This window comes from Aulonocara sp. 'chitande type north' Nkhata Bay, linkage group LG7 (assembly GCF_057382095.1).
Source record: "Aulonocara sp. 'chitande type north' Nkhata Bay isolate Kocher_YH1m ecotype deep benthic linkage group LG7, A_spYH_male_GT1.1, whole genome shotgun sequence".
Taxonomy (NCBI): Eukaryota; Metazoa; Chordata; class Actinopteri; order Cichliformes; family Cichlidae; genus Aulonocara; species Aulonocara sp. 'chitande type north' Nkhata Bay.
In genome coordinates, this window is record NC_141350.1 from 23,919,496 (window position 1) to 23,944,694 (window position 25,199).

Here is a 25,199-nt window from a genome sequence, read left to right on the forward strand (position 1 = left end):
GTTTCAGATCAGAATCACCGAGGATCATAAAGTAGACTGTTGCTTAATTGGTCTGTTTTAGCAAATTTGAGTCAGTTTTACCAAACTCTATTGTAAACACAATTTTCTTTCCTGCAGGAAATTTATGGATTCCTGCAGCCAGTTTCAAAAAATGTGTTTCTTTTGCTGATAGTAGAGCCAAGCATATGTTAATTTCCTGTCCTCATACACGACACTGCATGTGATATTCTTCAAACCCAGCTCTTCTAGACTTGCCTGATTTGAAATCTAAGCCATGCTCTGTGCCATGCTGTCCTGTAGAAGAAACAGCTGTTTGCATGAATGTTTAATGTACACCCACACTGGTATGCCATTTCAACAGATGAGAATGTGGAGGATCACCTCAATCCTTGATTTAAGCTATTTGAAGTCCCTGCCATTTCAGAATGTCAAATGCCTCATTTTCTGGAGAGCGCCACTTAAAAATGTTATAGGTTAGCAAAGCAACAGCAGCAACAACAGTTTACTCAAACTGTGGCACATACAGTACAGTGATACACGTATATATATATATATATATATTAGGGGTGCAACAATACTTGTATCGATATTGAACCGTTCGATACAGTGCTTTCGGTTCGGTACGCATATGTATCAAACAATACAAAATTTTAAATTTATTTTATCAACTTTCCTTCTGATGATGCTGTCTGTGTTGAGCGCTCAGTGGATCTGTGCTCGACAGTGCAGCCTAGGCGGAGTAGTCGAACGCAGATTCACTGAGCGCAGGGGAAGCTAGCGAGACAGCAGTTAAGCTCTCCTTGCAACATGGCAAATTGAACCTCCCCTACCCTCATTCAGATCTGGCGTTTGGAACTATTTTGGTTTTCATGTGAAGTATGACCCTGAAGGTAAGCGCGTCATGGGCAAAAGTAAAACAGTATGTTGGATGTGCCACGCAATGCTCAATTACATGGGTGGGAACTAGTGTGTTAGCGCAGTTAGCTCGTTAACGTGTTAGCCGTCTAGCCCCACGCACGGGGCCCAGAAGAAGCGGATAGTATAGCTTTTATTTTGGAAAGAGCCATTTCTCTGTAATAAAGTCTCTTTTCCAAAGATGAGTGATTCCTCAATCAGATACAGGGCTCGCAAAATCTCTAGCCCGACGTCCCGGGGCTAGCGATTTTTCCAGTCGGGCTACCAAAATCTATCTCTTCCCTGCCCGTCAGCCTATCGTAGGAAGGAAAAATATATGTCAATGCTTTTGCATTCTTTCGGAAATGTAGCTGGGTAATTATGTCATTGGCATCGGTGAGCCACTGTCAATATGTGACATATTGAAATCGCGTTTGAATTTGCGCTTGTTTTTTGCTTTCACTTTGCAATCGCGCGAACTGTGTATAGAGAGCGACAGCACTGATCTGTGAGTGATGATAATTTGTGCACCAATTCCTCTGACATCGTCTTATCAATCGTTAGCTTACTATGCAAACATGATAAGTGGAATCTCCCGCAGCAAGCTTAAACATGTGAGAGGTTGATCGCGCAGAGAATCGCTGAGCTTATGTGAGTGCGTGTGTAAAAGCAGCAGGATATATATTTTAGTTCTGCTGAGCCAAATAAGACAGGTCAGGGTGAAGAAGTGACAGCCAAAGAAAAGTTTACCACAAAACGGAAAAGTTATGACAAATCAGACTATAAGGCAAAAAGAAAGTGCAGCTTCATGGTTTCATGGACAAAAGAATTTCTGTGGCTGCAATATGACGAGCTATATAACCGGGGCTGCACATAAGTGGTCCGCAGGTGCGCATTCGCTGTCAAAATAAAGAAAAAAAAACGCGCACAAGATATGAAGTTGCAACGCGTGTTTGCATACATAAGATTTTCTGGAGGAGGACAGACATTTGTTTAAAACTCTTAAAGATGTCGAAGAAGCTCCTTTAAGCACTTTGGTGTTCCTCTACCTCCAAAGAAATGTCAGAAGGAGTCCGAACCACAAAAGAAGCACGTATTCTCGAAAAAGTGGTTGCAGGAGGTGAGCTGGCTTCAAACAAATGATGAACGCACAGAGATGTGGTGCGGAATGTGCCGTGAAAATCCCACTCTAGCGGACAAAAACAGTGCTTTTTATATGGACGCAAACACGCGTTGCAACTTCTTATCTGGTGCGCGTCTTTTATTTTGACAGCGAATGCGCACATGCGGACCACCTATGTGCATCCGTGTAAATAACATAATGTTCTGCCGGGTGTGTTGTTGGTTTTCTCTCGATTTCTGAGTCGACAAGTGCCTTTGTTACTGGGACCAGTCATTAAGAAAGGCCCCCATTAGAACCCATGAGAAATGCAAGAAATGCATTATTGCTCAGTCTGCAATATCTGAAAACACCAATTGCAAATAACATACTAAAAATAAACCTGAAAATCAGTTTAAAACAGCGTACTATGTTGCAAAGAGTGAACTACCAATGGCAAAATTTAGCAGTCTTTGCAAACTTCAAAAAGCAAATGGCTTAGATCTTGGTTCCACTTGCCTCTTACCTGTGACTTCAGTGGAAATTTCAAATTCAGGATCTGACACAGACGGATTCATGTCCTACACAGTTCTTACAAGTTCATAGAAATTTCTGTTCAATTAGAACCAAGTATTTGAGTTGATGATTGTAATTTTTATACAATGTTGTAATTTGTTTATCAACAATTTTTTGATTAATGTTTTGTTTCCGTTACAATATTATACTTTAATGTATAATATTGTAATGGAAACAAAACAGGAAACAAAGCATCAATCAAAATATTGCTCTCTTTTTTATTCGGGCTACTTAAATTTATTTTGGGCTACCAAAAACTGAAGAGTCCCTGCGCGAAGGGCTACCGGGGATTTTGACATTTTGCGAGCCCTAAGATATATTTATTTTTTTATTACTTTTTTGTTTCAGCAACATTAAATTTAAAAACTGTACATTTGAGTTAAAATATATATTTATAATTTTAATAAATGACAAATTAAAAAGGTATGAACATTTTTTTTTGTATCGAAAATATATCGAACCGTGACACCAAAGTATCGAACTGAACCGAACTGTGAATTTTGTGTATCGTTGCACCCCTAGTATATATATATATTAGGGGTGCAACGATATTCGTATCGATATTGAACTGTTCGATACAGTGCTTTCGAACAATACAACATTTGTAATTTATTTTATCAATTTTCCTTCTGACGATGCTGTCTGTGTTGAGCGCTCAGTGAATCTGTGTTCGACTACTCCGCCTAGGCTGCACTGTCGAGCGCAGATCCACTGAGCGCTCAACACAGACAGCATCGTCAGAAGGAAGAGCGCAGGGCAAGCTAGCGAGACAGAAGTTAAGCTCTCCTTGCAACAGGCAAATTGAACCTCATTCAGATCTGGCGTTTGGAATTATTTTGGTTTTCATGTGACGTATGACCCTGAAGGTAAGCGAGTCATGGACTAAAGTAAAACAGTATGTTGGATGTGCCATGCAATGCTCAATTACATTGGTGTGAACTAGTGTGTTAGCGCAGTTAGCTCGTTAACGTGTTGGCCATCTAGTCCCATGCCGGAGCGATCGACGGTAGCTCGTTAACGGAGATTTGCCGTGTTGTGGCGTTAAGGTCATTTCAACGAGATTAACCTGAAAGCACTAGTGGGAACACAACAAATATGACTGCACATTTACGCCGACATCATCCTAGTGCAAAGACCAAAACAACAAGCATGCTACTAACTTTAGCCGAGTCATTTAGACAGCTGTTAGCACATGATTCTCCTTATGCTGCTGAGAATATAGCCCAGAAGAAGCGGATAGTATAGCTTTTATTTTGGAAAGAGACATTTCTCTGTAATAAACTCTCTTTTCCAAAGATGAGTGATTCCTCAATCAGATACAGGGCTCGCAATATCGCTAGCCCGACGTCCCGGAGCTAGCGATTTTTTCAGTCGGGCTACCAAAATCTATCTCTTCCCTGCCCGTCGGGCTATTGTAGGAAGGAAAAATATATGTCAATGCTTTTGCATTCTTTCAGAAATGTAGCTGGGTAATTATGTCATTGGCATCGGTGAGCCACTGTCAATATGTGACATATTGAAGTCGCGTTTGAATTTGCGCTTGTTTTTTTGCTTTCACTTTGCAATCGTGCAAACTGTGTATAGAGAGCGACAGCACTGATCTGTGAGTGATGATAATTTGCGCACCAATTCCTCTGACATCGTCTTATTAATCGTTAGCTTACTATGCAAACATGACAAGTGAAATCTCCTGCAGCAAGCTTAAACATGTGAGAGGTTGATCGCGCAGAGAATCGCTGAGCTTATGTGAGTGTGTGTGTGAAAGCATTTCAGTTCTGCTGAGCCAAATAAGACAGGTCAGGGTGAAGAAGTGACAGCCAAAGAAAGCTTACCACAAAACGGATAAGTTATGACAAATCAGACTATAAGGCAAAAAGAAAGTGCAGCTTTATGGTTTCATGGACAAAAGAATTTCTGTGGCTGCAATATGATGAGCTAAATAACCAGGGCTGCACATAAGTGGTCCGCAGGTGCGCATTCGCTGTCAAAATGAAAAACACGCACAAGGGTTAGGGTTAAATTTAAAAACTGTACTTTTGAGTTAAAATATATATTTATAATTTTAATAAATGACAAATTAAAAATGCATGAACATTTTTTTGTATCGAAAAAATATCGAACCGTGACACCAAAGTATCGAACCGAACCGAACCGTGAATTTTGTGTATCGTTGCACCCCTAATATATATATATATATATATATATATATATATATATATATATATATATAGTAGTTGGTACGAGACATAGTAGTCGTTTAATCTAATTGTTTTGCATTTTTATTGATACCCAAGGCAGGTAAATAATTGTGTTCTCATCTTATGCAGCCATCTGCCACCAGATGGAGCATCACTGTTGAGAAACGCCATGAATCCTTTAATCTCAACGGGGCCTTTTTGTTAACACTATTATCACTACTTCAATTAAAGGCTAAACATTAGATTTCGGAGACAACCATCATAAACAAGCTTTATCTGAAAGGTGGATGGGCTTTCCCTTAGCAATAGAAAGAGGAGTTCAGTCGTTTGGGTGGAGCACAGAGTAGAGCCGCTGCTACACATCGAAAGGAGGCAGCCGAAGTGGGCTTTTCCTGGGTAAGGTGTTCTGACTGGGCATGTCCTACTGGTAGCAGGACCCATGGTAGACTCTGGCCCCACTGGCTCAACATTTCCCCAGATAAGCTTGAGGAAGTGGTTAGGAGATCCTTCTTCAGTTTTCTGGAAAGTAATTTGTCAGATTTTATAATACTTTTTTTTAATTTTACAATATGCTAAATTTTGTGGTAACATGTTTTCATATCGTATTTAACATCTGTCTATTTAAATTTGCTTTTCATTTTCTGAAGTATAACGAGCAATGTTGATACTGCATGTGAGGTGCCACACAATTAAGAAGCATGATTTGTTATTAAAGAATTAATAACAAAGAATTAAAGAATGATTAATGGGTTAAAATGCCTTTGTTTAATGAATTTTTGGCATTAAATGGTTCTCAGATTTAGTAATAGCATATGTACATATATCAGTTATTATATCACTTAAAAAGACAAGAATTAGGTGCAACAGTTTGGCTTTTTTATTGTAGAGTACACATTGTTACAGTACCAATAAACTTATCAGTGTCATATAATCATAGTAACATCAGTATCTCATTCAGAGAATCATGCACACCTGTGGAGATAGCTAATAGCTCGATGCTACTCTAAAACTGAGGTGATAAACTTCAATTGTGCACTAGCCAGTAAGGAATAATAATAATAATAAGGAAGTAAACACAGCTGATTTAACAAGTGAAATCCCAGTATATATTAATGAAAAATCACACCACATGTGCACAAACACAGATTTGTCTTGTCACGTTGTTTTGCATTCATATTTCAGAATCAAATTAAGAGGCCACTTTGGGTTTTTGCATTTCACCTAAACAATAAGTACTTCCTTTTCTTTTTACCAGGTTCCTGTAATCTTACACCATCTATCTGCAAAAAGCACTCCAGTGAAATAAACTAAAATGTAAACACCACAAGTGGAATATGTTGTCCTGTACAGAAGAGCAATGCGACCGTCGATATGGCTGCGGGTTTACAATTGTTGTACTTGGCGACTGCTGTCTGTATCACACAAGTGTGAAAAGCAATAACACCACCAAAGTGCAACTGTTCGCGGTCAATATTTTCTCTCCCTGATAAACCCTCTGGGCAGAAGCGCTCCTTAGTCTAGCCAACGCAAACACAGCTTTGCAGCTTCAATCTGTCACACAGTATGAATATGGAGCCAAAAATAAATAAATAAATAAATATTATCATTGCAAATCCTTTTCTTGTCACTGTGCATTCTCAGTTTTACAAAGGAATCATCGAAACAAAGTTTAAGCACTCCCAAAAATGTTTCCGATTTCTCCTAAAACTAAATTAGCCTTCATTGCTCCTGAGCTGCGAGTCTGATTTGCTTTACCTTTTCTAATGTCACTGCTCTGCAGGGGATTTACATTTACTTTGACTAGACACAAGCACACTGCAGATTTGCGACACACATGCAAAAACAAAAAAGGCATTTAAACGCACCTTGTAAAAGTCAGATGTGTCTGTAGGAGAAAGTCTGCAGGTTGACATGGACGGGATACATGAGCACGTCTACCTCAGCTATATCTGGAAAAACAAAGACACCCAAAATGCCAAGGTTATTTCACACATCATTTACAGCATGTAGCCTTATGCACACATCAATATAGAGAGCAGTGAGTTATCCACATATCCTATAATGCCATAATGATGGAAACAGGAGTGCGTGGGAAACATGAGATTTACAAAGTTTACAGAGATACTGTTCCAACTTACAGCACCCACACAGCACTCATGCACACCTACAGACACATGCGTTAGCACCCCCCACCCACCGTCCACACACACACACACACACACACACACACGCACATATGCACACACAAACATACATACAATAAACAAGCATTCAATTCCCAAAGCAGCTATAAGGCTCAACACACTCTGTTACCCAGTGGCTTACTTTTAAAGATGAATCTCAAGAGTCCCCTAAGGAAAACAGCACTTTGCCAGGAGATGTCCAGGAACGTTAACTGTCACCGTCTCTCTCCACACTCAGACACTGACGGCTGTGATGAGAAGGTGCAGTGCTCCCACACTGAGGCAGGGTAATTGGCTAGAGATGATGGGCCATAAACATACATCACAGGGGCGGCGAAGCGCCAAGCAGACAGCTAACTAAGATTCTCCTTTGACTGCGTGGCTCTTGTTTGTTGTATGCACACGTACACACATGCTCCTCATTGTCTTCCTTTCCCTGGATATTCACACTCTTTGAACACAGGGGCTAGCCTCCAATTTTCATAGCTCAAAAAAAAAAAAGATCCTGCCATTCTCTTTAATCTATCACCATAAACCTGATATGGCACATTGTATATTCTGTTCAGACCCTTTCACCCATTTCTTGGCATCATGACCATACCCAGAGGATGCTCTTTCCTGGCATTATCATCCACTGATATATAATAGGCACTACCCATTCAAAATGCATCATCACCATAACAGATAGGATGCCCTCTGTCTCACCATTACTACCACTACACAGTGGAGGATAATAGGCTATGCGCTCCTGAGGTGCTATCACCACGGCACAGACTTTCCTTCTATTACCATAACACTTCTGTCATAATAAGCTGAGAGAGCCTCGCAGTCATGACCACAGCTCTCTGAGAGGAGGTCAGTCATGTCATACTGTTTGCTCACACGCTGGTAATTGGGAGAAATAAGGCTGGGTAAGGAAGTAGCAGTGGAGCTGCCCTTTCTTCTCAGTGCTTGCTGTGCAAGGCAGCTATGATGCTATGATCCAGCAGCGCTGCTCAGCCGTTTGTTGTGTTTTAAAAAGCAGTGAAATAAAGTCAACAAGGAAAACAGTGCCAGCTAATTTGGCTCGCAAAATTGCAGCTGTTTGCGACATCTTATGACGCTCCCTCATATTGGACAGCTCCTATGAAACAGAACTCCCCGTCCTAATGCCGTAAAATGAAATGGGGGAATTATATCAATAAAAATATACTTCATTCATCATACGCTTCTTTTCTGGGTTTTACAGATTTAGTTTGACAGATTTGCATGACCACATTTTTCTTCCTGGACACGCGACAACCTAAAGACCCCTTCACTCTCTCAGCAGACTAGAACTTCAAGGGGAAGAGTAAAACTGATGGCACGGAGTGGAGACAGGGGGGTACAGGCAATGTGCTCATTATTCAGAGAGACACTCGAGGCCACAGGAACCGGCACACTTCATTTTTCTTGTCAAACTTTGACTGGCTTAATGGCATGTTCACAGCAAGCGGTGAGACAAAGAGATGGTGTGGCCAGGCCAGCATGTGGAAGTAGTGTCAATCACAACACAGGCCGCCATCGTAGTGGTGGATAGCCTACATTCTTTTAAACGGTAGATCGCCTGAGTTGCCAAAGCTCCTGAACGTGACATTGTGGCAAATAAATATGTCTCGTCTGTCAGGGAAGGAGAAGGGAAATATAGTAAGGCTAGTTTTCAAAGAGCAAGCTAAAATATGGTCTCAATTATACTCGTAACTACTGAGAGGCACAGATGCTCCTATTGTTCCTCCCATTCCACATCTTTCTGAACCCTATGTCAATATTGCCTTCATTACTGGTGCCATCGATATGGAAGGCAGCTGCCAGAAAACCCGGCTGTATCCACAACCCATCATCCAAACACCAATTAATCATCCGCCCAGCAATTACACAATATACCTTTCACTAATTTCAAACACAGTGATTCTTTTTCTGTTTCATTTATATACAAGAAGCTCTCATGTTTGCAAGTCATGCAAAGCAGTCTCTTTCTGTTCTATATATTCCCTGGACTGGAACTGTATTTTGATCAGAGAGATGATGGGGCAGGTGTTTTGGTGCGGCTTCATGTCAGCGAGAAGCCTCATTCCATCGCAGTCCAATCTCTAGGCATGGCAGTGGGCTGCTGTGTCAGACAGCCTCTTTTGTTCAACTCCTAATTGGGATAATTTATTGTTCTAACAGGAAGAGCAGCTGTGGCTTTACGGCGTAGCACCAATTAAATCCAGATGCTAGAGTGAAAAGATGGGGATGAACGTGACTTGGGGACCAATCGCTAATATTAATTCAGATCCCTGTGAGATACATGTAACAAGCTGGGATGAGAGATTCTTTTCAACACATTGCTTTTGGGCTGATACTGAAAATGTGCAATTTTGAGGGAGATTCGTGAAAATGGTCACGATCAGATCTCTCAGACATTACGAAAGATTTCGAACAATGAATGAAATTATGTGCTAGATTAAACAGAAACGAAGATCTCGGGGACAAGGACTGTGGCTGCAGCGCATGAACAATCACTGGATTCTGAAATCTTGCTCTAGTTTAACTGTTGTTAAAGAAGTTTTTCCACCCAAAATGGCTCTGACACAGGATCAGGTGAATATGAGCGTGAGATCTGGGGAATAAGGGGAGCAACTGAGTGAAATCAGGTCGCTGTAAAGATTTCTCCAGGGCAGGTCTAACCTCGCCATACTGTGCTTGGCCCGCCTGCCTCTTCAGTCGAGGCTCTTTAGACGAAGAGCCCTGGAGACAGACACAAATGTGAGTAACACAGAGAATGGAGGCAGCATGAGGTCAGCACCTCAGAGCTGCAGCTCAAATGGTAATCGCAGATACATAGTGACTCCTTAAGGCTTAAAATTCAGAGGGAAAAGAGAGCAAATAGTGAGAACATCCATAGAAAGAGCCTCCTTTTGTTTCTTAATTTGACTTCGCTCTAAAGTTTTAATGAAGTGTGCTTTGCAGCTATTTACTGTAAACAGGAGGTATGACATGTTTAATATCTAAACTGCTTACATAGAATTGCAAATTTCTTCAACAACAAGAAACTTTGCTTTGGATTTTGGTTGTAAAATGCAAAAAGAAAGAAAATTCTCATCTTTGAGGAACCATTTTAAATATTTCTCTAGCACAAAATGGTTAAGGAGTATGGTAATATGTAGAGCACAAGGTAAAATCTAGGCAGAGCTCGTTTCTTTCTGTCCATTTTAAGACGGTAGTACCTTGTGAATACCTTGTGCTACCATGATACACTAAATATCCCCATAAAGCTAGCCTTCTCTTCTTTCCAGAACTGTTTGAATTTTTTCTCTAAAATTTTGTCTCGCTTCTAAAATAAAGACTTCAGAATGACTCCTTGACAGCCATTCAGCCACAAACAGTAGATGGATCAACTGAAAGGCCAAATGGATCTCTTTGGCTCTGTGTCATGGCTGTATTTTTTTCTATTTCTGTGAGAACAGATACTGTTCATCTGCTGTTCTCATTGTCCAGATTCCTCAAATTTTTTAAGAACACACTGCACACCATTCATGCATGTCATGTCAAGTTTTCAGCTAATAGCTGTTTGGGATTCACATTCATGGTGCAAAAATGATATTTTATGCCTTTTTAACTCATGTATAATATATTTAACTAAATGGGAACAACATATTTCATGGAAGTGGCTTAACAAACAAACATATGGCTGAAAATGGCCAGGTACGAGGACTGGATTGAAAAGAAGTGAAAAAGCAGCCATTGTCTGAAGAAAAACTTTGAAAGACTATCACAAAGCTTGCAGGATTACTGCTCAAGATCATTTTTTAAAAATCTGTCTCTGTGTTAGCAAAATATAAAATACTTAGGCTTTCACACAATCCTTCGGTTTTTATGCCCGTCTATGCAGACAGCCATATTTATTACATCAAAATTATGCTAAATCATGCTGCTTTTATAGATGTCACCTGTTACATAATCCACATTCCTCATTTATAACCTATTACTGGAACAATTGCACTGCAGTGGATAGTTAACTATTACTGTGTATTGATGATATTAATAATTAGCTAAAGAAGATGGCTTTGGGCGCTGGTTCAGCTCAGTTATGAGCAGGTGCCCATATACCGCATGGCTGAAAGCAGCCGGCCCTGGTTCAAGTCCGACCAGTGGCTCTTTGCTGCACATCTTCCCCTCTTTCTTTCTCTACGCTTTCCTGTCAATCTTCTCTGTTTCTATCAATAAAGCCAGTTAAAAGGCCAAAAAAAAAAAAAAAAAAATCCAAGGCAGGTATTACTAGTGTCAACGAGTAGGAGAAACAAAGTTTAATCAGTTAGTTTCAAATACTTGAATTAGTTATACTTCATATCCCTAAACCTTTATCACCAGCTCCAGTCAATTTGATTATGTATTATTACTTTATTTTTAGTTTTTAATTTCATTCATTGATTTTGCACAAATATCATCATATAAAGTGATTAAAGAAGGTGTGATAAAATGCAGATACCACACAAGGCAGTAATCTTTGAGAATTTCGAGATGCCTGAAGACTGAATGAAGCTGACCTGATAATGACTGGATCATATTTACAACATGGCTGAATGGTTCTCCTTCTAGAAATTAAAGATGGAAGGAGTTCATGATATTGTACACCTCTGTAACATCTCCCGCTAAATGCATTCTTGCCACGCAGCTCCTGTGTATTTCATTACATTCTACATTGTACAACAGACTTCAAACCCCGAAGACAATATCAAATAGCTGTTTGCAGTAGCCTTGACAACAGTGGCTGTTTTCCATCTCCGACTTAACCTCTCTTCTTTTCTCTCACTTTCTTAGATGTCGTCAGAAGTGCCATAAGTTGTCCAAATAGCAAGAAACCTTGGAACTTTATGAGGATAAAGAGCTCTGACCCAATTAGCCGTCTTTGTTAAATAAAACTCCACCGGCCTGCATTTAAACCACCACATAGCCCTCTGTTCACCTCCCCTGCTTGTGTTTTTACAGTACAAAGTGATTACAGATTTAATTAGCTGAGGACCTTGCTTCAGGGAGTCTCCTAAATCCATATTGATATTTCTGCAGTGTTCAGAACAAGAGGCCTGGACTCTGTGAGGATGACTTACGAGGGTGGCGGCATAAAAATATAATGACGATGTGATTTTCAACTTTTACCAGGCTCTGTTTACTTTTCCCTCTGAGACTAATTTTACAGTAGTACGATGCAGCGAGAATTATGCAGCGAGCAAAGAGCAGTTCAATGCCATCTTGCAGCAAGAGTCGTGGATTTTAACAAATCTCCTGTCATGAAAGCTCGTTTTCTGCTTTTGACACGTGGAGAAATTTAATGTAAGTTTATATACTTCAATTCTATATTTATTACCTTTGCCAAGTGGGTTAAGGATTTGTTAGCGTTTAAGTGTGTGTGTGTGTGTCTATCTGTAAGCTCAAAAAGCTATGAATGAAAGGGATATCGAGTGAGGTCATGTTAACAATCCATTAAAATTTGGCTTACAGCCAATTTCTTCAAGGTTAGCTTAATGATTTATTGGTTTTTTTTATGACTTAAAAACTATGATTCTTACAAGTCAGGTGTATATTGCCAACATGAAGAAAGTATCTTATAATATTTAAAGTATGATGTCACATTTGACCTCTGACCTCCCCTTTATGGTCAACAGACTGATTTAAAGGTCAACATGATATTAATGCTATACAGAACTATTTTATTTATCTATTTTATTTATATTGACAGCATATAGGCATGCTGGGGTATTATGATATTATGGGGTCTCTAAATATGTAACTTTAGACCTCTGATTTCATCTTCGAAGTCAAATAAGGTCAAACTTTTATAAAAACAAAAAATGTTTAAACCTATGCGTCAAATTTAGCTGCCTTTGATTGTATTGGCAACATTTAGGAAACTATGCTAATATATATTAAACAGAGAGAGACTATGGCTATGATCTCAGCTGTTAAAGATAATAATGGACGTCTTTTCTTTAAACCTAAAGAAATTAATACAATATTTAGTAACCTTTATAAAGATCTTTATAGCTCGGAATCAAGCATTTCAGAGAGTGATATAAAGAAATCTTTGTTATCTTTAAATCTTCCTAAGGTGACAGTGGATCAACTGAAATATTTGGACGCTCCCATTACCGTTGAAGAGATAGTGGGAGTTATTAAACACCTGCCCTCTGATAAAGCACCAGGCCTGGATGGATATACGGCTGAATTTTATAAATCCTTTCCAGAAGATCTAGCGCCACTGCTTTTAAACACTTATAATGAATCTTTTCAAGAGGGTAGGCTCCCACCTTCACTATCTGAAGCCATCATTACACTTATCCTAAAGAAGGATAATGACCCCACTGACTGTAAAAGCTACAGACCGATAAGTCTGACCTCCTATGATAGTAAGATTTTATCTAAAATTCTGGCTAATCGATTAAACCGGGTAATAACCTCTCTTGTACATGTAGATCAAGTTGGTTTCATAAGCTCACGCTCTTCAGCTGATAATATTAGGAGGTTAATTGATATTATGTGGGCGGTTCAGGACAGCCATTCTCCCATAGCTGCGATTTCGCTGGATGCCGAAAAGGCATTCGACAGAGTCAAGTGGAGATATTTATTCGCCACTTTGGAGTGTTTCGGTTTTACCAAAAGCTTTATTAATTGGATTCAGCTTATATATGTACACCCCAAGGCATCAGTACTCACAAATGGAATAATAGGGCCTTCTTTTGAACTAGGTAGAGGAACCAGGCAGGGGGATCCCCTCTCTCCATTTCTTTTTGCTCTGGCCCTTGAGCCGCTGGCAGTGGCTATTCGTAGGGAGCCCAATTTTCCAGGTGTCAGTATAGGGGGAGACTGTCATAAACTGATGTTTTACGCCGATGACATTTTGCTTTTTATATCAGACCCAGAAAAGTCTTTAAACTCCTTGCAGGCAATAATAAATACGTTTTCAGCTATTTCTGGTTATAAGGTGAATTGGACCAAATCAGAGGCCCTTCCGTTAACTAGTTATTGTCCTAGGTCACTTTTTCAAACCGGTATGTTTTCCTGGCCTCAGAAGGGCATTAAGTATTTAGGCATCACCTTCCCGCCTCATTTGTCAGACCTGATAAAGATAAACTTTGAACCTTTACTCAGCGATATGAAAATTAATATTGAGCGTTGGTCTCAGATGTATCTCTCAATGTGGGGAAAGGTAAACGTAATCAAAATGGTATGTACACCTAAGTTCAATTATTTGTTGCAGGCTCTACCAATTCATGTTCCTTTGAAATACACCAAACAATTTGACCAGCTCTGTAAGGCATTTATATGGAATAATAAAAAGCCTAGATTGAATCTGAGAAAACAGCAGAAACCAGTGGACAGAGGTGGGTTAGGGATGCCTAATCTACTTTTATATCATTATGCTTTTTCTCTTTGGCATTTGGCACATTGGTTCTTACCCCCTGAGAAAGCGCCTCCTTGGTTTTCCATTGAAAGTACTGCTTGCTCGCCATTTACACCATTATATAGCTTATCAACTAATTTGTCCCCCCGTATCCAATCACATCCGGCACTTTCTCATTTGAAAGAAGTATGGAAAAGAATGTCCAAATTATTCACATTTGATCCATATCTTAACCAATCTGCTGGTATTTGGTATAATCCTCAACTTTCTATTGCTAAACTACCCTTCTTTTGGAAGCTCTGGTTTCAGAGAGGTATAACAGTGTTGGGGGATCTTTACAAAAATAGTATATTTAAATCACATGGAAAACTTGCAGAAGAATTTGATTTACCTAGACAGGAATTTTGGAAATACCTGCAACTAAGAAATTTGATGGCCAATACATGTGGTTCATTCGCAAAGTTCCCTTTAAGCTGAGACTTTCTGGAGGAAATAAAAAAAACCTTTGGGCGTGGACAAGAGGCATCAGCTTATTACAAAATGCTTTTATTAGCTTCTGATCCTAACACACTGTCCCTCAAAAGAACGTAGGAAATGGACTTAAATCTCAACTTTACAGTGGAGGAATGGAATGGCATCCTCAGGAATCTGAAAAAAATGTCACGCGAATTGCGTTCAAGATTGGTTCAATTTAAGATTTTAAATAGAGTATACTGGACACCCTCACGGTTACATAAGGTGGGTCTAGCGACTGATGATGCATGCTGGAAATGCCAGCAAGGAAGTGGCACACTTTAACATTTGCTCTGGGGGTGCTCCAAAGTCCAAGATTATTGGATTCATATTCACACTGTAGTAGAGAAGGATGGAAATATGCATTGATTCTCAATTTGTTCTGTTGCTGTTACTGGGAATGTCCATTCTGCTATCTTTTGGGTGGGTTTTTTTTTTTTTGGGGGGGGGGGGGGGGGGGTTGTATATTAAAATCTAATCTGAGTCATAAAAAAAAGGAAACTATGCTAATATATGAGGACTCTAAATATCACGTTATAGTTTGCATTGAAATATCATGTGACATTTAACCTCGGATCTCATGTTTACATTTCACATCTGCCTGTAATGATGAGAGTATTGTTAAGCGAAAGTGGATGGATAGAAGACTAAAGCACCTGCTAAAAAAGCACAGCATCTCTTAGCAAAACATGATAGTGTCAAAAAGGTAATACTGCTGTTTGTGTACATGAATACTATTGTACTAAATATTATTTGACAGTCAGAAAAACTTTGAAGCTAAATATAATTAAATTGGAAGTATATTTACTTGACACCCAACAGGTTCCCAGGAAACCTAAAAGTCAGAGTTAAGTCAAAAGGCGAATGGTCGACTGCTATTTTTATTTGGTGAAAAGTATATATTGACAAGATGTCCTGATAGCAGACCTCACCAGCCTTTCATGTTAAACCATGGAAGCCTCGAAGCAAAGAGAGCAGCAGCAACAAAGCAGGCATCAGTGACAACAGATGTGACAATGATTACAACAGATACAGATGCAGTGGGTTGCAAAGTGAGTTGCAGATGCACAGCAGCTGTAAGCAGACTAAAACAGCTTAAATAGCACACCTATTGGCTCAGGTTCCTACCTGCTAAACAATGGACGTTGGATAAACGTGTCTATATTGTGTCCGTTGGTCCATGACCAATTCTGGACATCTAGACGACATCCGAACTTCGCAATTTGGACATGCAACCATGACACAGCCTCGACATCAAGATGTTCAACATTTGAACTTTGGACTGGGTAATTTTTTTGGGCATCATGTGGACGTCTATGACAGGTGCAGGAAATTTACATGATTAATAAATGTAATATTTTTTATTTACAAATATCAACATTGTTGTTTTCAACATGATGCATATGAATACTGATTTTGTATAAACAAACAAGAACTATTATGTGTTAGGCTATTGATTTATTCAGTATATGTGGGTTTTTGTTTTTTATCTGTTATTTCACATCTTCCTGTTGTTCTTTAACTGGTTTATTTATTTTTATCAATCAACTTATAATTTGTAATAATAATGGTAAAATAATCACGATGAAAGTTTTCAGAAAATTTTTTGCAATTCCTTTTAAAAGGAGTGCAATATGTTTAATACATTTAAAAGAGCATTTGCATTATACATGGCTCATTTTATTGTGAAGAGCTTTGTAAGAGGAAGTGTGTGTGTTTGTGAACGGTAGCAGGACTGAGAGAAGTTGCCAGGCACATTATGAGAAGTTTGTGCAAGTGTGTATGTATGAACTTGACTATCTGCTCGACAGTCTTTGTCGATGCTCAGCAGGTTGGTAAAATCACACCGACCAGCTGCTCACTGTTGTTTTAGCTCAAGAAGCCGCATCACTTTGTGCAGTGGGCATAAAGTAAAACAAGAGGTTTGAGTTTATGACATGAAACATATCTGTATGCATTTACACACTAAAGGAAATGTCAGGTCTCTTAACAAAAATCAGTAGATTAAATGTAATTTCATGAGCCTTTACACAAAATGAAATAACTGAAACTGTTGCACACACTGTCAAATGTAAAACTTTATTTTACAGAATGTCTTACACACAGTACTTACATACAGTAATGTGCAAATCTCCTGAGTCAACCCTCTTTCTTTAGATTTTGCTTCCAAAAAGCCACAAAGTCTCATAATTTTTTATTTATTTTTTTGATAACTGCTTCTTTACTCATTTTAGTCCATTCTGTGTACCTTACCACTGTTTTTGGTTTAAGCCACTTAACACTGCCCTATAGATCATTCAAGAAAAAGCACCTAAGTCAAGGAATGAACTAATGTTGTGTCTATGCATAATGGACAACTTGGCAAAGAACCAAATAAAAACTGTATCTCTAGGTACTTCTCTGTTGTCCATATCTTTAGTCTATGAAAAACGATAACAGTTTGACAGTGATAAAATAGTACTTTTGCATTTCCAATGAGTACCCATCCATCCATCCATTCGCTACCGCTTATCCTTTTCAGGGTGGCGGGGGGCGCTGGAGCCTATCCCAGCTGTCATAGGGCGAGAGGCGGGGTACACCCTGGACAGGTCGCCAGTCTGTCGCAGGGCTAACACACAAGGACAGACAACCATTCATACCTAGTGGCAATTTGGATTATCCAATTAACCTTTCCCCACAAACTGCATGTCTTTGGACGGTGGGAGGAAGCCGGAGTACCCGGAGGGAACCCACGCAGACACGGGGAGAACATGCAAACTCCACACAGAAAGACCCCGGCCCTGATGGTGGAATTGAACTCAGGACCTTCTTGCTGTGCGGCAACAGTGCTAACCACCGTGCCACCATGCTGCCTGCCAATGAGTACAAACTTCTATATTATATATTTTGCTTTATATGTTTAGTACCATGCATGTCTGCAGGTGTTTCAATAAATCACAGCAGGTAGTTTCCATTTTATTAGCAAAATATAAAGAAATGAAAGATGACATGAGATTTTTGCACATAATTCCTTAAAAAAAGAGCTTATGATCCTGTGGTTTGTTGTTGTTAAACCTTCTCACATGAATTTTTATAGAAATCTAAACTGGAAAAATTGTTATTTATATTGAAACCTTTTTGGTTGAGTTACTTCCTTATTTCTGGGATAGATGCCTATATTTAGATAAGATGCTGTTAAGATACTATCACTATACAAGAGAATAAAAAGGTAGAAAATGTTGAATTCTTTACAGAGACGCACCAAATCAATAATTCCATAATTCAGGGGCAAGGTGCAATGCAGCTTTAGAAAGAGGTCAGACTTTTTTCACTAGACCAATCCTGTCTTGTTAATATGAATTCTATTTCTATTTTATCGTGATATTCTGTAATTAAACCTGTAATCCGACTGGGTGTGTTTGGCTGAGTTTTTTGACTGATGATGTAAGACAGGGAAATGTTGGAAGTCAGGTACAACCGATGTCGAATATATCATCCGTTTTGAATTTAAACTGAAAATGTTCCCAAGTTGCTATTATCGCAGCACAAGAGGGATGGCAAAAAGCATCTCAATGAACAATTTTACCATGAAAACCTTCAGAGAATAGTAATAAAAATTCATATTTGAGATTTACAGCTAAAATATTCACTAATATGCAGTATTTTTCTTTGTTTAACATCACATTCACTCAGCGATGAAATGTGAAAGCAGCATGCTGTGGGCTTGTTTTCATCATGTACTGAGCCTCTATAATACAGTGTTGAATGAAAGACCAGCGGAGCTCTGAGGTAAAGTGCCAGCGCCAGAGAGGAAATGAAAATGAGGGTGGTGACTATGGAAGTGTCAAGTGCTCCTCGTCAAACTCCCTGCACATACTATGAATATTTCACTGCTGAAACACAGCAGCCTTTCACCCCATGCTGCACCCCTGGAGACAGACAAAGACAAACAAAAGAAGACAAATAGACTCTGTAGCTACATACGGTATATAGATAACTATAGATGGGGAGTAAGATAAATGCATATCTATTTCCCCCAACTACTTCACTACGTGGATACCTGTCTCAGGCTTCATCTTTCAGCTCTAGAACTTGAGGCAGGGCTGACAGGAAGATAGCTGACAGCGCTGCCTTCCAGCACCAACAGGGGCTGTCTCAGAGCTCACCAACATCACAAAAGCAAGTAACGCCCTGAACAGTATTGCAGACTCCTCTCAAACACAGAATACATTCACTCATACAGATTATGTGCATGCAGATTACGTCCTATACATCCACACATCGAGACAAGTAATGCAAAGACTGTACAAGAAAAAGGGAACATGACTACATTCAAGGTACTAAAGAAATTTTGAGACAATGTTGATGATGTTGAAGTGACACGGTTATCAGTGCAAATAATAACTCATCACTACAAGAACTGTAAATCACAGTACACAATGCTGGCAATGTTTTCTTTTTGCATACACCGTCCTGCTGGTTTTGTTAGATAAAACCTCTTGAAACTATAGGGATGTATCATCAGGCCACAACTGAAATCTACAGTTGTGCTTCTTTTTTTTTTAAATTTTTTTGTGTGTTTGTCCCACTTAGATCTTTCAGCTCATCAAACACATTTAAATATCAGACAAAGATAACGCAAATAAAAACAAAAATGCTGTTTCTAAATGAAGTTGTTTACGATTAAGTGGGAAACAAAAATCCAATCTTACATGGCCCTGTGTGAAAAAGTGATTTAAATATTTAAATTTGCTTTATGAGCTGAAACATTAAGTGTGACAAACATACAAAATACAGGAAATCAGGAAGTGGGCAAACAGTTTACACACTATCTATACTAACTACCTGTACTACTTCAGTTTGATATATTTGTTCTAATCAATGAACCCTAATCCTTGTGAGGACCATAAATATATTGATCAGATTTACAGATGTGCCAACCAGCAGCCTGAAACTGCCATATGTTTACCTACACCACAAACTGTCAGCTACTTTAGACAGTTTTTTTCTTTTTGTACATATTTGTACAGTACATGCTCATCAAACAACTTACCAATGTTTCTGGTAGAATCCATCACAAAAAGTACCACATTTAAGTGGGAACTGATATTGAGACAATATTACTAAGACAAACATGAATGATGTACATTAGTCTATGCCATAACCTGAAAATCCCAACCCAAATATAATCATGCCCCAGTAATTGAAAAACTCCTTCTTAACCGAAAGCAGTAAATGCAAAACAGATACTGAAACTGTTCAACTCAAGCAGTAAGTAACACATAACAAAACCTAATCCTATACTTCTTTGGGGACAATGTCCCAGTATTGAGGCAAAATATGCTTCCTTCTGCTGTGAATGCGATCTTCAAAAGTTGCCACAGTGCTACAATTAATTTCTAGCCACTGCCAGAGCACTTGAAATCCAATTTTCTCCTTGGGAAGCTTTGTTAATTCTTTGTTTAATATATATAATCAACTTCCTTTTATTTTTCCAAAGTTGTAAATGGCTTCTTCACTTCCAACATTTCATGAGCTATAAAAATGCACAGAAATGAACTTGTTTGTCCAGTGCATGTGTTGTACTAAATATTTGCTTTCATGCTGGCAGTTTCATGTCAAGTGCCATGCTATGATTTAATAATTGCTATGTAATCCTGATCGATACTGCCTCAACAAATGAGCTGAGGTTCAGAAGGACAGTAAAGGGTGAAGGAACATTCCAATCATAAATCAGACCAGAAGCACTTACTTTCACTGTGTATCCTATGGGCCATTATTGGTGGGTGTGCTCACACATCATAGTGGCAGGGGTCTTCCAGGCTAAAAAGGAATAAAAAAAAACAAAGGACTATTAAATCACAGTGTGAGACCAAGCTCCAAGCAACATACACACTTTAACACCGTGGTATAAGGACTGTGAAGCTAGGTTAGGACCCACAAAGAAGGATGGCGAGAGGAGAAGGAGAGAAAGGGAACGCGACATTGATTTTCACCCTCTGAAGTGCCACTTCATCATTCTGTGAGACACACTGTATCGATCCCCTGCCTTTAGTTTGTTTGTAATTTTGGAGGCTCAAAACTGTTCACAAAGATAGATCCTCTTATATGCCACTTGCCTCCAAGATGAAGAATGGAGGGATCAAAGGATGTGTGGGGATGACCTCATTTTACAAAGTGCTTCTCACTCACTTGGTTTTTGTGGCCCAAGAATTAAGGTGGTTACTGTTTCTACAGTACTCTTCCTTCCTTTTTCCCTCTAAAACATAATTTATATAGACATTACATATATATTTTTGCAATATTAGGAGTATTTTTATTTACACATTACATTGTATCAGTTTAAATCGCTGGGATACAAACATGTCATATTTTGGCGAAAATCAGTTTCAAATCCAAATTTGTGTGATTTCTGTTGATCTGATGTTTTTCTTTAAAGGGTTAGGGCTGGGATTACTGTCAGGGAGAATGAAATGAGCGCAGTACCTTCAGAATTATACAAAATGCTACTGTCTTTAAGAGGGACCTCTCTGACAGATCAGTTTTTGTAACTGCCTGAAAGCTTTAAAGGTGCTATGTGTATTTTATTTTGTAGCTTCAATCACTGCTAACTAATGAGCTACTTGTTAGCATGTCCCTGGGACCATCAGTTGAGCCTAATCTCTCTGCAAGGTAAGATAATGTGAGATTTTTAATGTAAAATGCACAAGTAATTTAATAGGCTCCTTTTCCACTGTTCTGAGTGAAAATTATATAACCTTTGAACACTTGCATTTGTCACTTAACAGCTTTTGTCCTGAGGCATGTTTGTAAAAAGTAAATTACAATTACAAATTACAATTAATGGTGTTTTATTCTTCTGTGGCATTAATATCTACAGTCAGGGTATAAAGGATGCAACTGTGAACCAATCAGACCTCAGAAATGTTTAATTCCATGGCAATATACTAAAACACAGTTTTATATATTTTAAAATGTAACAATCTCTACCCTTGTGATGTCTTGTAAGTCAGAAATTTGTGAGCTGTCCCTGTTAGGTTGTTATTATTTCTCCACCTGTTAGTACAAGTTGTTAGCAAGGTCTCCGTAGTCCGTTCCTGTTAGAAAGTTTGGATCTTTAACGGGTGCATTGCCATTATTTAGGGTCTTTTGACTTTACATATGTAAGGTGTCTAAAATTTACTTATGCTCTGGTTTGGAGATATAAAATTTAAACTGAACTGAACCAAATGATAAATAGAGGCTTGACTGTTTTTAGCTAAGGTATGTGGGATGGATTAAGCAAGCTTCAGTGCAAAAAATCATATTCTCATCGAGTGAGCAGAGAAGGATTTTACTCCCAACATTGTGCTGGCACAAAGCATATTTACTGCACCTTTCTACTGTGACCTCCATAGCTTCCAGAAAAACTCCTGAGAGACAACCACCCACATACAGTCCTACCTTAGCAACTCATCTGCACTTTATAATACCCCCAACCCACTGCCCTTTATTCAGAGCAACAGAACGATAGCACCTCAGAATACCTTCAGAAATACCAAGGGAATACTTGAAGGTTATCATTTTCAGGAAAATATCCTTTAGCGAGGGTTTCATGAGCAAAACAAATTAAAACACATACACCTACACATGCAAAAAAGACATGTTCCATGTCTTACATTGCTATTATTACTGTGATATTGTTACACACTGGTGTAACAAATACACAGATACACAAAACATATTTCTAGCAGTCAGCATGCTAGAACTTTTGTTTTATGGTAAGTGGATGTTGTCTAAATGTAGGCACAGGAATGCGCTTATTAGCAATATGCATTCAGCAGCCACTTTGTACACCTGCTCAACTGCTTGTTAATGCAATTGCCTAGTCTTGAAGGAGTTCCCAGAGATGCACTTGTTGGCCCTTTTGCCTTCACCCTGCAGCCCATCCAATCCCAAACCATCTCGATTGGGTTTAGGTCAGGTGACTGTGGAGGCCAGGCCATCTGGTGCTGCACTCCATCACTCTCCTTCTTGGTCAAACAGCCTTTACACAGCCTGGAGGTGTGTTTGGAGTCATTATTCTCTTGACAAATAAATGATGGTCCAACTAAACGCAAACTGGATGCGATGGCATGTTGCTGCAGAAGCTGTGGTAGCCATGCCGGCTCAGTGTGCCTTCAATTTTGAATAAATCCCCAACAGTGTCACCAGCAAAGCATCCCCACACCAACCCACCTCCTGCTCCCTGCTTCACGGTGGGAACCATGAATGTTGAGACCATCCGTTCACCTTTTCTGCGTCACACAAAGACACAGCAGGTGGAACCAAAGATCTTAATTAGACTAATCAGACCAAAGAACAGATTTCCACTGGTCCAATGTTCATCCCTTGTGTTTCTTGGCCCAAACAAATCTCTTCTGATTATGCACTTTTGCACAACACAACCGATGGTTCCAACCCCTTTAAGAAGGCAAGAAATTCCACAAACACCCTAACAAGGCACACCTGTGAAATTAAAACCATTTCAGGCAACTACATCATGAAGCTAATTGAGAGAAAGCCAAGGTTTTGCAGTGCTGTCAAAAAAGCAAAGGGTGACTACGTTCAGGAATCTAAAATATAAGACATATTTAGTTATTATTAGAGTTATTTATTAATTTTTTCTTTGCTACATTATTCCATATATCTTACTTGATATATTTCACATCTTCAGTTTGTATCTACAATGTAGAAAGAAATACAAATAAAAAAGAGGAGATAGATGGTTATGAACACAACAGAACAGCCTTATGTGAAGAAAAATATCACAACCAGTTCTTTTAAAAAAAAGCTTTTAAAAGATCTCACCGGACCAGAATCAGTATTGTTAAACCTACATCATAACAACGAACTACATAACTAGAATTATATATTTGCAACCTTTTTAAAAGTTAAATCTGCCTGCTTTCATCCTTATGTGCACACATTCAGTTATAGATGGGTGTGTGCATGGTGATTGGTTGCAAAAATTAGCTGCAGATTCTTGAGATTAAGTAGCACATGCTTTAGAGGTACTGTTTAAACAGAAGAAAACCAGTCCATCTGGTGAGTTCTTTTGTGCAGCATTCTCTTTTCTGTATTTCTAGAGGCAGCATTTTCCTTGCGACTGAATCAACATACTGTCTCAAATTATAAACTGTGATGTCGGATCTTATGGGGGCTATCTTGCATTTTTGGAGCAAGAGCCCACTCACTTACCTGCTGGATGTGACTGCGACACACCCAGCTTTTTAATGATTGACTGCTGATAGTTTTATGCAATTGACAGCTTCTTAAATCATGACAAATATAACATTGACACTAGATTTAAAAACACAAAAATCTTAACATACTATAGTTTATACAGCATTAAAATCATTCCGAAGCTCTTACAGTTAATGTGTTAAGCTACATGTCTGTGAAGGTTCTCAGTCATCCAGGTCATCGTAGTCAAAGGAGCTTGCAAAGAAAAGCGTCTGGACTTCTTTAAGTTGCTTGAAGACGTTTCACCTCTCATCCGAGAAGCTTCTTCAGTTCTAAGGTCAAATGGTGGAGAGTCCCAGATATAAACCTAGTGGGAGTAACCCCCCACAGAGGGAGAAAAGGACCCCCTGATGATCCTCTAATCGCCTGAGCCAAGGTGTGAAACTGGGTGTGGGTCCCAATCAGCCAGAGTTTCGGGTGTGTGCAAAAAAAAGCGTCTGGACTGACCTCAGGAATTCGCATGATAAGGTGGGGCCAGGTTTCACAATGAACACACCCGAAACTCTGGCTGATTGGGACCCACACCCAGTTTCACACCTTGGCTCAGGCGATTAGAGGATCATCAGGGGGTCCTTTTCTCCCTCTGTGGGGGGTTACTCCCACTAGGTTTATATCTGGGACTCTCCACCATTTGACCTTAGAACTGAAGAAGCTTCTTGGATGAGAGGTGAAACGTCTTCAAGCAACTTAAAGAAGTCCAGACGCTTTTCTTTGCAAGCTCCTTTGTGTTAAGCTACAGTTAAGCTAGCAGTTAGCACATGCACTGTGTAAGAAAACATTTGTTAGTTTAGTTTAGTTAATAGTTTAATTACTTATATAGCACATTTAATTACAACAGGAGCGTTGACCAAAGTGCTGTACAAGAATACAACCTGAAGAATTTTTTTTTGTACATTAATTTAAAAGATCTGAATCTGAAAAAATGTAATCTGAGACTGAATAGATTTTTTTAAAAATAATAATAATGAAAAAAAGATTACTGAAAATTTTTAAATAAAGTCTACTCAGAGAAATAGATAAAAGAACCATTGGGTTTTCAGTTAATACAAATATTCAAAACGTTTGATTTTATTTTAAATCCAACTCTTTCTTTT

General features: G+C 39.0%; 1 protein-coding gene across 2 annotated transcripts in view; it reads right to left on the reverse strand.

Moving 5' to 3' along the window:
* Nucleotides 1-25,199, reverse strand: part of mgat4c (mgat4 family member C) — a 126,651-nt gene that overhangs the window by 52,663 nt on the left and 48,789 nt on the right. For both annotated transcript variants that reach the window (XM_086299539.1, XM_086299540.1), the window contains exons 3-4: nucleotides 20,594-20,664; nucleotides 6,633-6,716 (exon numbers count right to left, since the gene is read on the reverse strand). The gene's annotated coding sequence lies outside the window, so the exon portion shown is untranslated. The remainder of the gene's footprint in view (nucleotides 1-6,632; nucleotides 6,717-20,593; nucleotides 20,665-25,199) is intronic.